The following is a 12,366-nucleotide window of genomic DNA, read 5'->3' on the forward strand; positions in this document are numbered from 1 at the left end:
GTGTACTGGACAGTCAGAAAGCATGGTGCATTAATAATCCAGAATCAGTGTGCATGGGGCAGTCAGTGTGCACAGGGCAATCAGTGTGCATGAGTCAGTGTGCACAGGACAGTCAGTGTGCATGCTACAGTCAGTGATCTGGAGTCAGTGTGTACTGGACAGTCAGAAAGCATGGTGCCATTAATAATACAGCATCACAGCATCAGTGTGCACGGGGCAGTCAGTGTGCACAGGGCAATCAGTGTGCATGAGTCAGTGTGCACAGGACAGTCAGTGTGCATGCTACTGTCAGTGATCTGGAGTCAGTGTGTACTGGACAGTCTGAAAGCATGGTGCCATTAATAATCCAGCATCAGTGTGCACGGGGCAGTCAGTGTCCACAGGGCAATAAGTGTGCATGAGTCAGTGTGCACGAGGCAGTCAGTGTGTATGCTTCAGTCAGTGATCTGGAGTCAGTGTGTACTGGACAGTTTGAAAGAGTGTGCCATTAATAATCCAGCATCAGTGTGCACGGGGCAGTCAGTGTGCACATGGCAATACGTGTGCATGAGTCAGTGTGCACGAGGCAGTCAGTGTGTATGCTTCAGTCAGTGATCTGGAGTCTGTGTGTACTGAACAGTTTGAAAGCATGTGCCATTAATAATCCAGCATCAGTGTGCACGGGGCAGTCAGTGTGCACATGGCAATACGTGTGCATGAGTCAGTGTGCACGAGGCAGTCAGTGTGTATGCTTCAGTCAGTGATCTGGAGTCTGTGTGTACTGGACAGTTTGAAAGCATGTGCCATTAATAATCCAGCATCAGTGTGCACGGGGCAGTCATTGTGCACAGGGCAATCAGTGTGCATGAGTCAGTGTGCACGAGGCAGTCAGTGTGTATGCTTCAGTCAGTGATCTGGAGTCTGTGTGTACTGAACAGTTTGAAACCATGTGCCATTAATAATCCAGCATCAGTGTGCACAGGGCAGTCAGTGTGCACAGGGCAATCAGTGTGCATGAGTCAGTGTGCACAGGACAGTCAGTGTGCATGCTACAGTCAGTGATCTGGAGTCAATGTGTACTGGACAGTCAGAAAGCATGGTGAGATTAATAATCCGGCGTCAGTCTGCACGGGGCAGTCAGTGTGCACAGGGCAATCAGTGTGCATGAGTCAGTGTGCACAGGACAGTCAGTGTGCATGCTACAGTCAGTGATCTGAAGTCAGTGTGTACTGGACAGTCAGAAAGCATGGTGCATTAATAATCCAGAATCAGTGTGCACGGGGCAGTCAGTGTGCACAGGGCAATCAGTGTGCATGAGTCAGTGTGCACAGGACAGTCAGTGTGCATGCTACTGTCAGTGATCTAGAGTCAGTGTGTACTGGACAGTCTGAAAGCATGGTGCCATTAATAATCCAGCATCAGTGTGCACGGGGCAGTCAGTGTCCACAGGGCAATAAGTGTGCATGAGTCAGTGTGCACGAGGCAGTCAGTGTGTATGCTTCAGTCAGTGATCTGGAGTCAGTGTGTACTGGACAGTTTGAAAGCATGTGCCATTAATAATCCAGCATGAGTGTGCACGGGGCAGTCAGTGTGCACAGGGCAATAAGTGTGCATGAGTCAGTGCGCACGAGGCAGTGAGTGTGTATGCTTCAGTCAGTGATCTGGAGTCTGTGTGTACTGAACAGTTTGAAAGCATGTGCCATTAATAATCCAGCATCAGTGTGCACGGGGCAGTCAGTGTGCACATGGCAATACGTGTGCATGAGTCAGTGTGCACGAGGCAGTCAGTGTGTATGCTTCAGTAAGTGATCTGGAGTCTGTGTGTACTGGACAGTTTGAAAGCATGTGCCATTAATAATCCAGCATCAGTGTGCACGGGGCAGTCATTGTGCACAGGGCAATCAGTGTGCATGAGTCAGTGTGCACAGGACAGTCAGTGTGCATGCTACAGTCAGTGATCTGGAGTCAGTGTGTACTGGACAGTCTGAAAGCATGGTGCATTAATAATCCAGAATCAGTGTGCATGGGGCAGTCAGTGTGCACAGGGCAATCTGTGTGCATGAGTCAGTGTGCACGAGGCAGTCAGTGTGTATGCTTCAGTCAGTGATCTGGAGTCAGTGTGTACTGGACATTTTGAAAGCATGGTGCTGTTAATGATCCAGAATCAGTGTGCAATGGACGGTGAGTTTACGTAGGACAGCCAGTCGAAATCAGTGGGCATGGGACCTTGACTCTGCACAGGCAGTCAGCATCCCTGGGGCAGTCAGTGTGCACGGAACAGTCAGAGTGCACACGGCAGTCAGTATGCATGGGGCAATCAGCGTGTGTGACCCAATGTGCACAGGACAGTCGATGAGCACAGGATACAGGCCTTGAAACATCAGAAAAATGTTACCAGACCTGCAGATTTAGTAACTTGAATAATGTACTCAACCTAACTATAATGCCCTTGACCCATAAACTTGTTCTAATTGTGTGATCCTAGGAAAACATTTTATTTCGTCACGTCGCCTTTCTCTTCATTATCACATATGAAAGCACCTTCCAATATGTGAGTTCCAGTGTCTGCTGTACAAACAACTTTTTTGTTTGAATTATTAGACTAAACATTTGCTCCCTGTATGATAAGAATGATGCTCAAATATTGGGTACACATGACCCCTGACTTACCTCTTAGTTCACTAATAGCATTGCTATCAGGATGAGGGCAGGAATATTTCTACGTTCATGTTTTAAAAACTCACTTTTAATAAATATATTTCAAAAGCATGATGTGGCAGCCCACTGTCATTTACAAGCAGATATTTTCCATTCAAATGGCCGCAAACTTCCTCACTGACCTGCAGTTACTCATAAGACTGTATATACCAGAAACAATAATGTGTGGAAATCGGGCTGCAGCAAATATTTATTCACACATCATCAAGTAAAACATTCTGATCTGTTTCGATCCTATTAAAATCTGTGTTTTCATCTTGCTTCAGAGTTACAAAAAAAGTGCTTTCCAAAATTCTAAAATATATTTTAAAATATGTGTACAGTTCATTTACAAGCTATTTAATTGTTGTACGCCCAGAACGATTGTCAGATAATTCACTTTACAAAACCCTCTAAGTCAGAGAAAGAAACGTAAACACCAATGTAGGAGGCTGGACTGGCTTGTAGTGAGTACCAAGGGGTACTTGCACCTTGCACCAGGCCCAGGTATCCCTTATTAGTGTATAGGGTGTCTAGCAGCTTAGGCTGATAGATAATGGTAGCTTAGCAGAGCAGCTTAGGCTGAACTAGGAGACGTGTGAAGCTACTACAGTACCACAAGTGTCACTTGCACAATATCATAAGAAAACACAATACACAGTTATACTAAAAATAAAGGTACTTTATTTTTATGACAATATGCCAAAGTATCTTAGAGTGTACCCTCAGTGAGAGGATAGGAAATATACACAAGATATATATACACAATAGCAAAAATATGCAGTATAGTCTTAGAAAACAGTGCAAACAATGTATAGTTACAATAGGATGCAATGGGGAAACATAGGGATAGGGGCAACACAAACCATATACTCCAGAAGTGGAATGCGAACCACGAATGGACCCCAAACCTATGTGACCTTGTAGAGGGTCGCTGGGACTATTAGAAAATAGTAAGGGTTAGAAAAATAACCCTCCCCAAGACCCTGAAAAGTGAGTGCAAAGTGCACTAAAGTTCCCCTAAGGACAAAGAAGTCGTGATAGAGGAATAATGCAGGAAAGACACAAACCAACAATGCAACAACAATGGATTTCCAATCTAGGGTACCTGTGGAACAAGGGGACCAAGTCCAAAAGTCACAAGCAAGTCGGAGATGGGCATATGCCCAGGAAATGCCAGCTGTGGATGCAAAGAAGCTTCTACTGGACAGAAGAAGCTGAGGTTTCTGCAGGAACGAAAAGGGCTAGAGACTTCCCCTTTGGTCGACGGATCCCTCTCGCCGTGGAGAGTCGTGCAGAAGTGTTTTCCCGCCGAAAGAACGCCAACAAGCCTTGCTAGCTGCAAATCGTGCGTTTAGCGTTTTTGGACGCTGCTGTGGCCCAGGAGGGACCAGGAGGTCGCAAATTGGACCAGGAGGGAGAGGGGACGTCGAGCAAGACAAGGAGCCCTCTCAGCAGCAGGTAGCACCCGGAGAAGTGCCAGAAACAGGCACTACGAGGATGTGTGAAGCGGTGCTCACCCGAAGTTACACAAAGGAGTCCCACGTCGCCGGAGACCAACTTAGAAAGTCGTGCAATGCAGGTTAGAGTGCCGTGGACCCAGGCTTGGCTGTGCACAAAGGATTTCCGCCGGAAGTGCACAGGGGCCGGAGTAGCTGCAAAAGTCGCGGTTCCCAGCAATGCAGTCTAGCGAGGTGAGGCAAGGACTTACCTCCACCAAACTTGGACTGAAGAGTCACTGGACTGTGGGAGTCACTTGGACAGAGTTGCTGGATTTGAGGGACCTCGCTCGTCGTGCTGAGAGGAGACCCAAGGGACCGGTAATGCAGCTTTTTGGTGCCTGCGGTTGCAGGGGGAAGATTCCGTCGACCCACGGGAGATTTCTTCGGAGCTTCTAGTGCAGAGAGGAGGCAGGCTACCCCCACAGCATGCACCTCCAGGAAAACAGTCGAGAAGGCGGCAGGATCAGCGTTACAGAGTTGCAGTAGTCGTCTTTGCTACTTTGTTGCAGTGTTGCAGGCTTCCAGCGCGGTCAGCAGTCGATTCCTTGGCAGAAGTTGAAGAGAGAGATGCAGAGGAACTCGGATGAGCTCTTGCATTCGTTATCTAAAGTTTCCCCAGAGACAGAGACCCTAAATAGCCAGAAAAGAGGGTTTGGCTACCTAGGAGAGAGGATAGGCTAGCAACACCTGAAGGAGCCTATCAGAAGGAGTCTCTGACGTCACCTGGTGGCACTGGCCACTCAGAGCAGTCCAGTGTGCCAGCAGCACCTCTGTTTCCAAGATGGCAGAGGTCTGGAGCACACTGGAGGAGCTCTGGACACCTCCCAGGGGAGGTGCAGGTCAGGGGAGTGGTCACTCCCCTTTCCTTTGTCCAGTTTCGCGCCAGAGCCAGGGGTGTGGAATTTATTAAAATATCTACTTGTCCAGTGGACAGGTTGCTTCTCAAATCTACTTGTCCTGTAAAAAGATCTACTTGTCCCTTTGGTGCCATGTAGTGTGGCGACAAATTATGGCAGCAATCTCATTATGTAAGTGCTCTGATAATAGCCTCTCTGATTATGCCAGGGCTACTACCATAGTAGGGCTTAAATACTTGCAGTTTCAATCCCTACTGTAACAATTTCCTTATTTTGCCACCTTTCTGCAGATCTGCATACTGGGGCTGGAGGAAGCAGTAAGCAATAGTTCTAGGGCTGGAATGCCTTTGAGTCTGCAAACCTACTAACCTGTTTTTTTTAAAGATTTTTACCAGCTTCTCTCTAATATTTTCCCATAATAAGAAAGGTTGGACATTTACTCCCGACAATGGCAGAATTAGAACTTCTTCCAGGGTTGGGAAGAAAGTGGCTGGAGGGAAAATGAACTTTCAAATGCTCAATAGATTTTTACATGAGCAAATCTACACATCGTATTTACCCATGCTAAAATACAGTTCACAAATATTTTATAGGGTACAACATATACCATGGGTGCACTTTTTGTGACTTTCTTTAAGAATTTGGGGCCACATGTAGGTAGGTTCAGATTTGCGACCTGCAAATTGCGAGTCGCAAATCCGAATGTAGGATGGTGTCCCTGACACCATCTGTGATTCGCAAGGGCTTCGCAAATGCCCACCTCATGAATAATCATGAGGTGGGTCGCAATTTGCGACCCCCTCGCGAATGGCGGCCCTCACAGGGATGGTGGCCTGCTGGAGACAGCAGACCACCATGTCTGTGACTGCTTTTCAATAAAGCAGTTTTTTTTTTGTAATGCAGCCCGTTTTCCTTAAAGGAAAACGAGATGCATAACAAAAATGAAAAATGAAACCTTTTCGTTTCATTTTTTCAGAGCAGGCAGTGGTCCACAGGACCACTGCCTGCTCTGAAAAAATGTTTACAGTGACATTCACAATGGGGAAGGGGTCCCATGTGGATCCCTTCCCTTTTGCGAAAGTGTTAGCACCCATTTGAAATGGGTGCAAACTGCGATTGGTTTGCGCCCGCGGTCACAAAACAATCCTACATTGCACTGCGAGTCGCAATTAGGAAGGGAACACCCCTTACTAATTGCGAGTCGCAAACCCGTTTTGCGATTCGGTAACCAGGTTACCGAATCTCAAAACTGGGTTTGTGCATCGCAGTGTGCTTTTTGCATGTCGCAAACAGCGAAAGTCGCTGTTTGCGACATGCAAAAAGCTACCTACATGTGGGTCTTGGTCCCTAATTAGGTCTGGTGTTAACAAAGACATTTTGTTTTTATTAAACTTCTATTTCTCTCTCTTTCGGCCGGCTTTACTGTGAGTGATCGCATTCTGCTCTTCCACAAGGAGCATATTGCCACACAAAGTAGTTTTGTTCAGTGTCAGGAACTACAGTGGCAATCAGTGACGTAACTAAACTGGAGGGTGCCCCTTTGTAAAGAACATGGAGGAGCCCCCTCTCCAGACTCACTCTGGGCAGGTGCTGTGCTGAAGGGGCCCCCTGGAGGGCGGCTGCGGGGCCTTTGTTATGCCGCTGGTGTGCTTTTAGAGAGTTCAAAAACTTTTTTGGGGGGGTTTGCCAGTGTTTGTTACAATGTTGAGGGCCTGGTAGCTCCCACAACAATAAAGTGTTACAAAGGCCATGTCAAAACAAGACACGCATTGATGAAACTAAAAGACTTATAAAAATATGTCAGATCAGTTGGCTTTGTCAGTGTTTGTTTATTTTCATGCTTCCCATAATCGTGTTGAAAATGGTTACACTGATTTTCCATTAGAAATATTTTTGGGAAATACTAGCATGCATCAACACATTTTACTAAATGACACTTCATTTGCATATAATCAGAGAGCATTCTGGGAGCATTATACTTAGCCTCATAGCCTAAACTTTTCAAACATGTGTATACACGTTTTTTTTTTTTTGTACTGGAACCAACGTCAGTAGTGAAGTGTGACCTTAAAACATTTATTTACAGCACTCACCCTAATAATGAAGACTTTCAAATAATGAACCATAAATACAAGTTCGAACAGCATTATCTTTTGGAAACACATTAACTCAACTGCATAGAGTTCCACTCTCTGTAATCAGGCAGCCAAAGGGTTTGTGCTGCAGGGGGTTGGGCCTACTTGTCCCAAGGACAAAGTAAACATAAAAACTTGTAGCCCTTGACCCCAAACAAGATGTCCCGGAGCAGGTCTAAGGGGTCCCCTGAACCGGTGTAGACTGGCTTATGCAGAATTGGGCACATCTGTGCCCAAGAAAGCATTTCCAGAGGCTGGGGGAGACTACTCCTCCCCTGCCTTCACACCATTTTCCAAAGGGAGAGGGTGTAACACCCTCTCTCAGAGGAAGTTCTTTGTTCTGCCATCCTGGGCCAGGCCTGGCTGGACCCCAGGAGGGCAGATGCCTGTCTGAGGGGTTGGCAGCTGCAGTGAAACCCCAGGAAAGGCAGTTTGGCAGTACCAGGGTCTGTGCTACAGACCACTGGGATCATGGGATTGTGCCAACTATGCCAGGATGACATAGAGGGGGTAATTCCATGATCATAGACATGTTACATGGCCATATTCGGAGTTACCATTGTGAAGCTACATATATGTAGTGCACGCGTGTAATGGTGTCCCCGCACTCACAAAGTCCGGGGAATTGGCCCTGAACAATGTGGGGGCACCTTGGCTAGTGCCAGGGTGCCCTCACACTAAGTAACTTTGCACCTAACCTTTACCAGGTAAAGGTTAGACATATAGGTGACTTATAAGTTACTTAAGTGCAGTGTAAAATGGCTGTGAAATAACGTGGACGTTATTTCACTCAGGCTGCAGTGGCAGGCCTGTGTAAGAATTGTCAGAGCTCCCTATGGGTGGCAAAAGAAATGCTGCAGCCCATAGGGATCTCCTGGAACCCCAATACCCTGGGTACCTCAGTACCATATACTAGGGAATTATAAGGGTGTTCCAGTAAGCCAATGTAAATTGGTAAAATTGGTCAATAGCCTGTTAGTGACAATTTGGAAAGAAATGAGAGAGCATAACCACTGAGGTTCTGATTAGCAGAGCCTCAGTGAGACAGTTAGTCACTACACAGGTAACACATTCAGGCACACTTATGAGCACTGGGGCCCTGGTGAACAGGGTCCCAGTGACACATACAACTAAAACAACATATATACAGTGAAAAATGGGGGTAACATGCCAGGCAAGATGGTACTTTCCTACACAACCCCCCCCCAAACGAAGGACAATAAGACTAGCCATGACCTGATGAGTCTTCATTGTCTAAGTGGAAATATCTGGAGAGTCCATCTGCATTGGAGTGGCTACTCCCAGGTCTATGTTCCACTGTATAGTCCATTCCCTGTAGGGATATGGACCACCTCAACAATTTAGGATTCTCACCTTTCATTTGTTTTAGCCAAAGTAGAGGTTTGTGGTCTGTCTGAACAATGAAGTGAGTGCCAAACAGGTATGGCCTCAACTTCTTCAGAGCCCAGACCACAGCAAAGGCCTCCCTCTCTATGGCAGACCAACGCTTTTCTCTAGGGGTCAACCTCCTACTAATAAAAGCAACAGGTTGATCCTGGCCCTCAGAATTAAGTTGTGATAGGACTGCCCCTACTCCTAATTCAGATGCATCAGTTTGGACATAAAATTTTCTAGACTAACAAGGGCTTTTCAGGACAGGTGCAGAGCACATGGCCTGCTTCAGCTCCTCAAAAGCTTTCTGACAGTTTACTGTCCATAATACCTTTTTAGGCATTTTCTTGGATGTGAGGTCATTAAGAGGGGCTGCAATGGAGCCATAGTTCTTAATGAACCTCCTGTAATACCCAGTGAGGCCTAGGAAGGCTCTCACCTGAGTCTGAGTGGTAGTGGGAACTCAATCAATAATTGTTTGGATTTTCCCCTGAAGTGGTGCAATCTGTTCCCCACCAACAAGGTGTCCCAGATAAACCACCTTACCCTGCCCTATCTGGCACTTTGAAGCCTTGATAGTGAGGCCTGCCTTTTGCAGGGCCTCCAAAACTTTCCATAGGTGGACCAGGTGATCATCCCAGCTGGAGCTAAATACAGCTATATCGTCCAAATATGCTGCACTGAAAGCTTCCAGCCCTTGCAGGACTGTATTCACCAACCTTTGAAAAGTGGCAGGTGCATTTTTCAAACCAAAAGGCATTACAGTAAACTGGTAATGGCCTCCAATGGTTGAAAATGCAGTTTTAGGTTTAGCATCTTCTGACAATTTGATCTGCCAATACCCTGCAGTCAAATCAAAAGTGCTTAGATACTTGGCAGATGCCAGTGTATCTATGAGCTCATCTGCCCTGGGTATAGGGTGAGCATCAGTTTTGGTTACCAGGTTGAGACCTCTATAGTCTACACAAAACCGCATTTCCTTCTTTCCATCTTTGGAATGGGGTTTTGGTACAAGTACCACAGGAGAAGCCCATGGACTTTCAGAGTGCTCAACCACTCCTAGTTCTAACATTTTCTGCACCTCTTGCTTTATGCAGTCCCTGACATGGTCAGGCTGCCTATAGATCTTACTTTTGACCGGTAAACTGTCTCCAGTATCTATAGTGTGCTCACACCAAGAAGTGGTACCTGGCACAGTAGAGAAGAGTTCAGAGAATTGATCTAGGAGATGTATGCAATGGTCTTTCTGCTCAGCAGTAAGACAATCAGCCAAAACTACCCCTTCCACAAGAGCATCTTGTTCTGTGGAAGAGAAGAGATCAGGTAGAGGATCACTGTCTTCTTCCTGTCCCTCATCAGTTGCCATGAGCAGGGTGAGATCAGCCCTGTCATAGTAGGGTTTCAGGCGGTTTACATGGAGTACCCTAAGGGGACTCCTTGCAGTGCCTAAGTCAACTAAATAGGTGACTTCACCCTTTTTCTCAACAATTGTGTGGGGTCCACTCCATTTATCTTGGAGTGCTCTTGGGGCCACAGGCTCCAAGACCCACACTTTCTGCCCTGGTTTGTACTGAACCAAAACAGCCTTCTGATCATGCCATTGCTTCTGGAGCTCTTGGCTGGCCTGAAGGTTTTTACTGGCCTTTTTCATATACTCAGCCATCCTTGATCTGAGGCCAAGTACATAATCCACAATATCTTGCTTAGGAGCTTTTAAAGGTTGTTCCCAACCCTCCTTTACAAGTGTGAGTGGACCCCTAACAGGGTGTCCAAAAAGAAGTTCAAAGGGGCTGAAGCCCACTCCTTTCTGGGGTACCTCCCTGTAGGCAAAAAGGAGGCATGGTAGAAGGATATCCCATCTCCTGCGGAGTTTTTCAGGGAGACCCATAATCATGCCTTTGAGAGTTTTGTTAAATCTCTCCACCAGTCCATTTGTTTGTGGATGATAGGGTGTAGTGAACTTGTAAGTTACACCACCACACTCCTTCCACATGGCCTTTAAGTATACAGACATGAAATTGCTTCCCCTGTCTGATACTACTTCCTTTGGAAGCCCACCCTGGAAAATATTCCCAAGAGGGCCTTTGCCACTGCAGGAGCTGTAGTGGTCCTTAAAGGAATAGCTTCAGGATATCTTGTGGCATGGTCCACTACCACCAAGATAAACCTATTGCCTGAAGCAGTAGGAGGGTCAAGGGGGCCAACTATGTCAACCCATACCCTTTCAAAGGAAACCCCAACCACAGGCAGTGGAATAAGGGGTGCCTTTGGAGTGCCACCTGTCTTGCCACTGGCTTGACAGGTTTCACAGGACTTACAAAAATCTTTTGTGTCCTCAGACATTCTAGGCCAATGAAACAGGGGAACAAGTCTGTCCCAAGTTTTCATTTGTCCCAGATGCCCAGCTAGGGGAATGTCGTGGGCAAGAGTTAGGAGGAACTTTCTGTACTCCTGAGGAATCACTAACCTCCTGGCAGTTCCAGGTTTAGGATCCCTATGCTCAGTGTACAAGAGGTTGTCCTCCCAGTAAACTCTGTGAGAGTCACTGACATCCACATTAGCCTGTTTGACAGCTTGCTGTCTTAGACCCTCTAATGTGGGACAGGTTTGCTGTGCCACACACAGCTCCTCCCTGGCAGGCCCCCCTTCACCCAAAAGCTCTGCAGTGTCTGCTTCAAGCTCCTCTGGTGTAGGTTCTGCACATGGAGGGAATTCTTCTTCCTCAGAAGTAGAATCCACTGTAGAGGGAGGGATAGTAGGAAGTGGTTTGCTTCTACTAGCCCTAGCTTTAGGGAGCACTTGGTCCATTGTTCCAGGATCCAAGCTTCCCTGTCCTTTTTGCTTTTTGGCCTGAGCCCTGGTTAAAGCAAAAATATGCCCTGGGATGCCCAGCATTGCTGCATGGGCCTCCAACTCCACATCTGACCAAGCTGATGTCTCCAAATCATTTCCTAGTAGACAGTCTACAGGTAAATCTGTGGCTACCACAACTTTCTTTGGACCAGTAACCCCCCCCCCAGTTGAGATTAACAACAGCCATGGGGTGGCTAAGTGTGTTGTTGTGAGCATCGGTTACTTGGTACTGGTGACCAAGTAGGTGTTGTTCAGGGTGGACCAGTTTCTCTATGACCATAGTCACACTGGCTCCAGTGTCCCTGTAGGCCTGAACCTCAACACCATTTATTAGGGGTAGTTGCTTGTACTTATCCATATTAAGGGGACAAGCAACTAAGGTGGCTAAATCAATAGCCCCCTCAGAGACTAACACAGCCTCTGTGGCCTCCCTAACAAGGCCAACCCCAACTAAGTTACCAATAGTGAGCCCAGCTACTCCCTTGGATTGGCTGTTAGTAGGTTTGCTCCCACCACCACTGCTATTAGTAGGGACACTAGGTGTAGCAGTAGGGGTTGTAGTGGTAGGACGCTTGGGGCTTTTCTTTGGACAACTGGGATATGTTGTCCAATGGCCTTTTACTTTACATAAATAGCACCATGGTTTCTTTTCTTTGTTTTGATTAAAAGAGGATTTGGGCCCACCATCCCCACCAGAGTGTTTTTGTGGGCCTGATGAAGACTCATTTTTAGATTTGTCCCCACCCTTGTCAGAAGACTTACCATCCTTCTTTTTGTTGCCATCTTTGTCACCCCCTGTATGAACTTTTCTGTTCACCTTTGTTCTGACCCATTTGTCTGCCTTCTTTCCCAATTCTTGGGGAGAGGTCAGATCAGAGTCCACCAAGTACTGGTGCAACAAATCAGACACACAATTATTAAGAATATGCTCTCTCAGGATCAAGTTATACA

The 12,366-nt window shown here is 46.8% G+C and overlaps 1 protein-coding gene across 1 annotated transcript in view; it reads right to left on the bottom strand.

Annotated features, from left to right (window-relative positions):
• GLT1D1 (glycosyltransferase 1 domain containing 1) overlaps nucleotides 1–12,366 on the bottom strand; it is a 472,314-nt gene that overhangs the window by 452,571 nt on the left and 7,377 nt on the right. The window lies entirely within an intron of this gene.

This window comes from Pleurodeles waltl, chromosome 11 (assembly GCF_031143425.1).
Source record: "Pleurodeles waltl isolate 20211129_DDA chromosome 11, aPleWal1.hap1.20221129, whole genome shotgun sequence".
NCBI lineage: Eukaryota > Metazoa > Chordata > Amphibia > Caudata > Salamandridae > Pleurodeles > Pleurodeles waltl.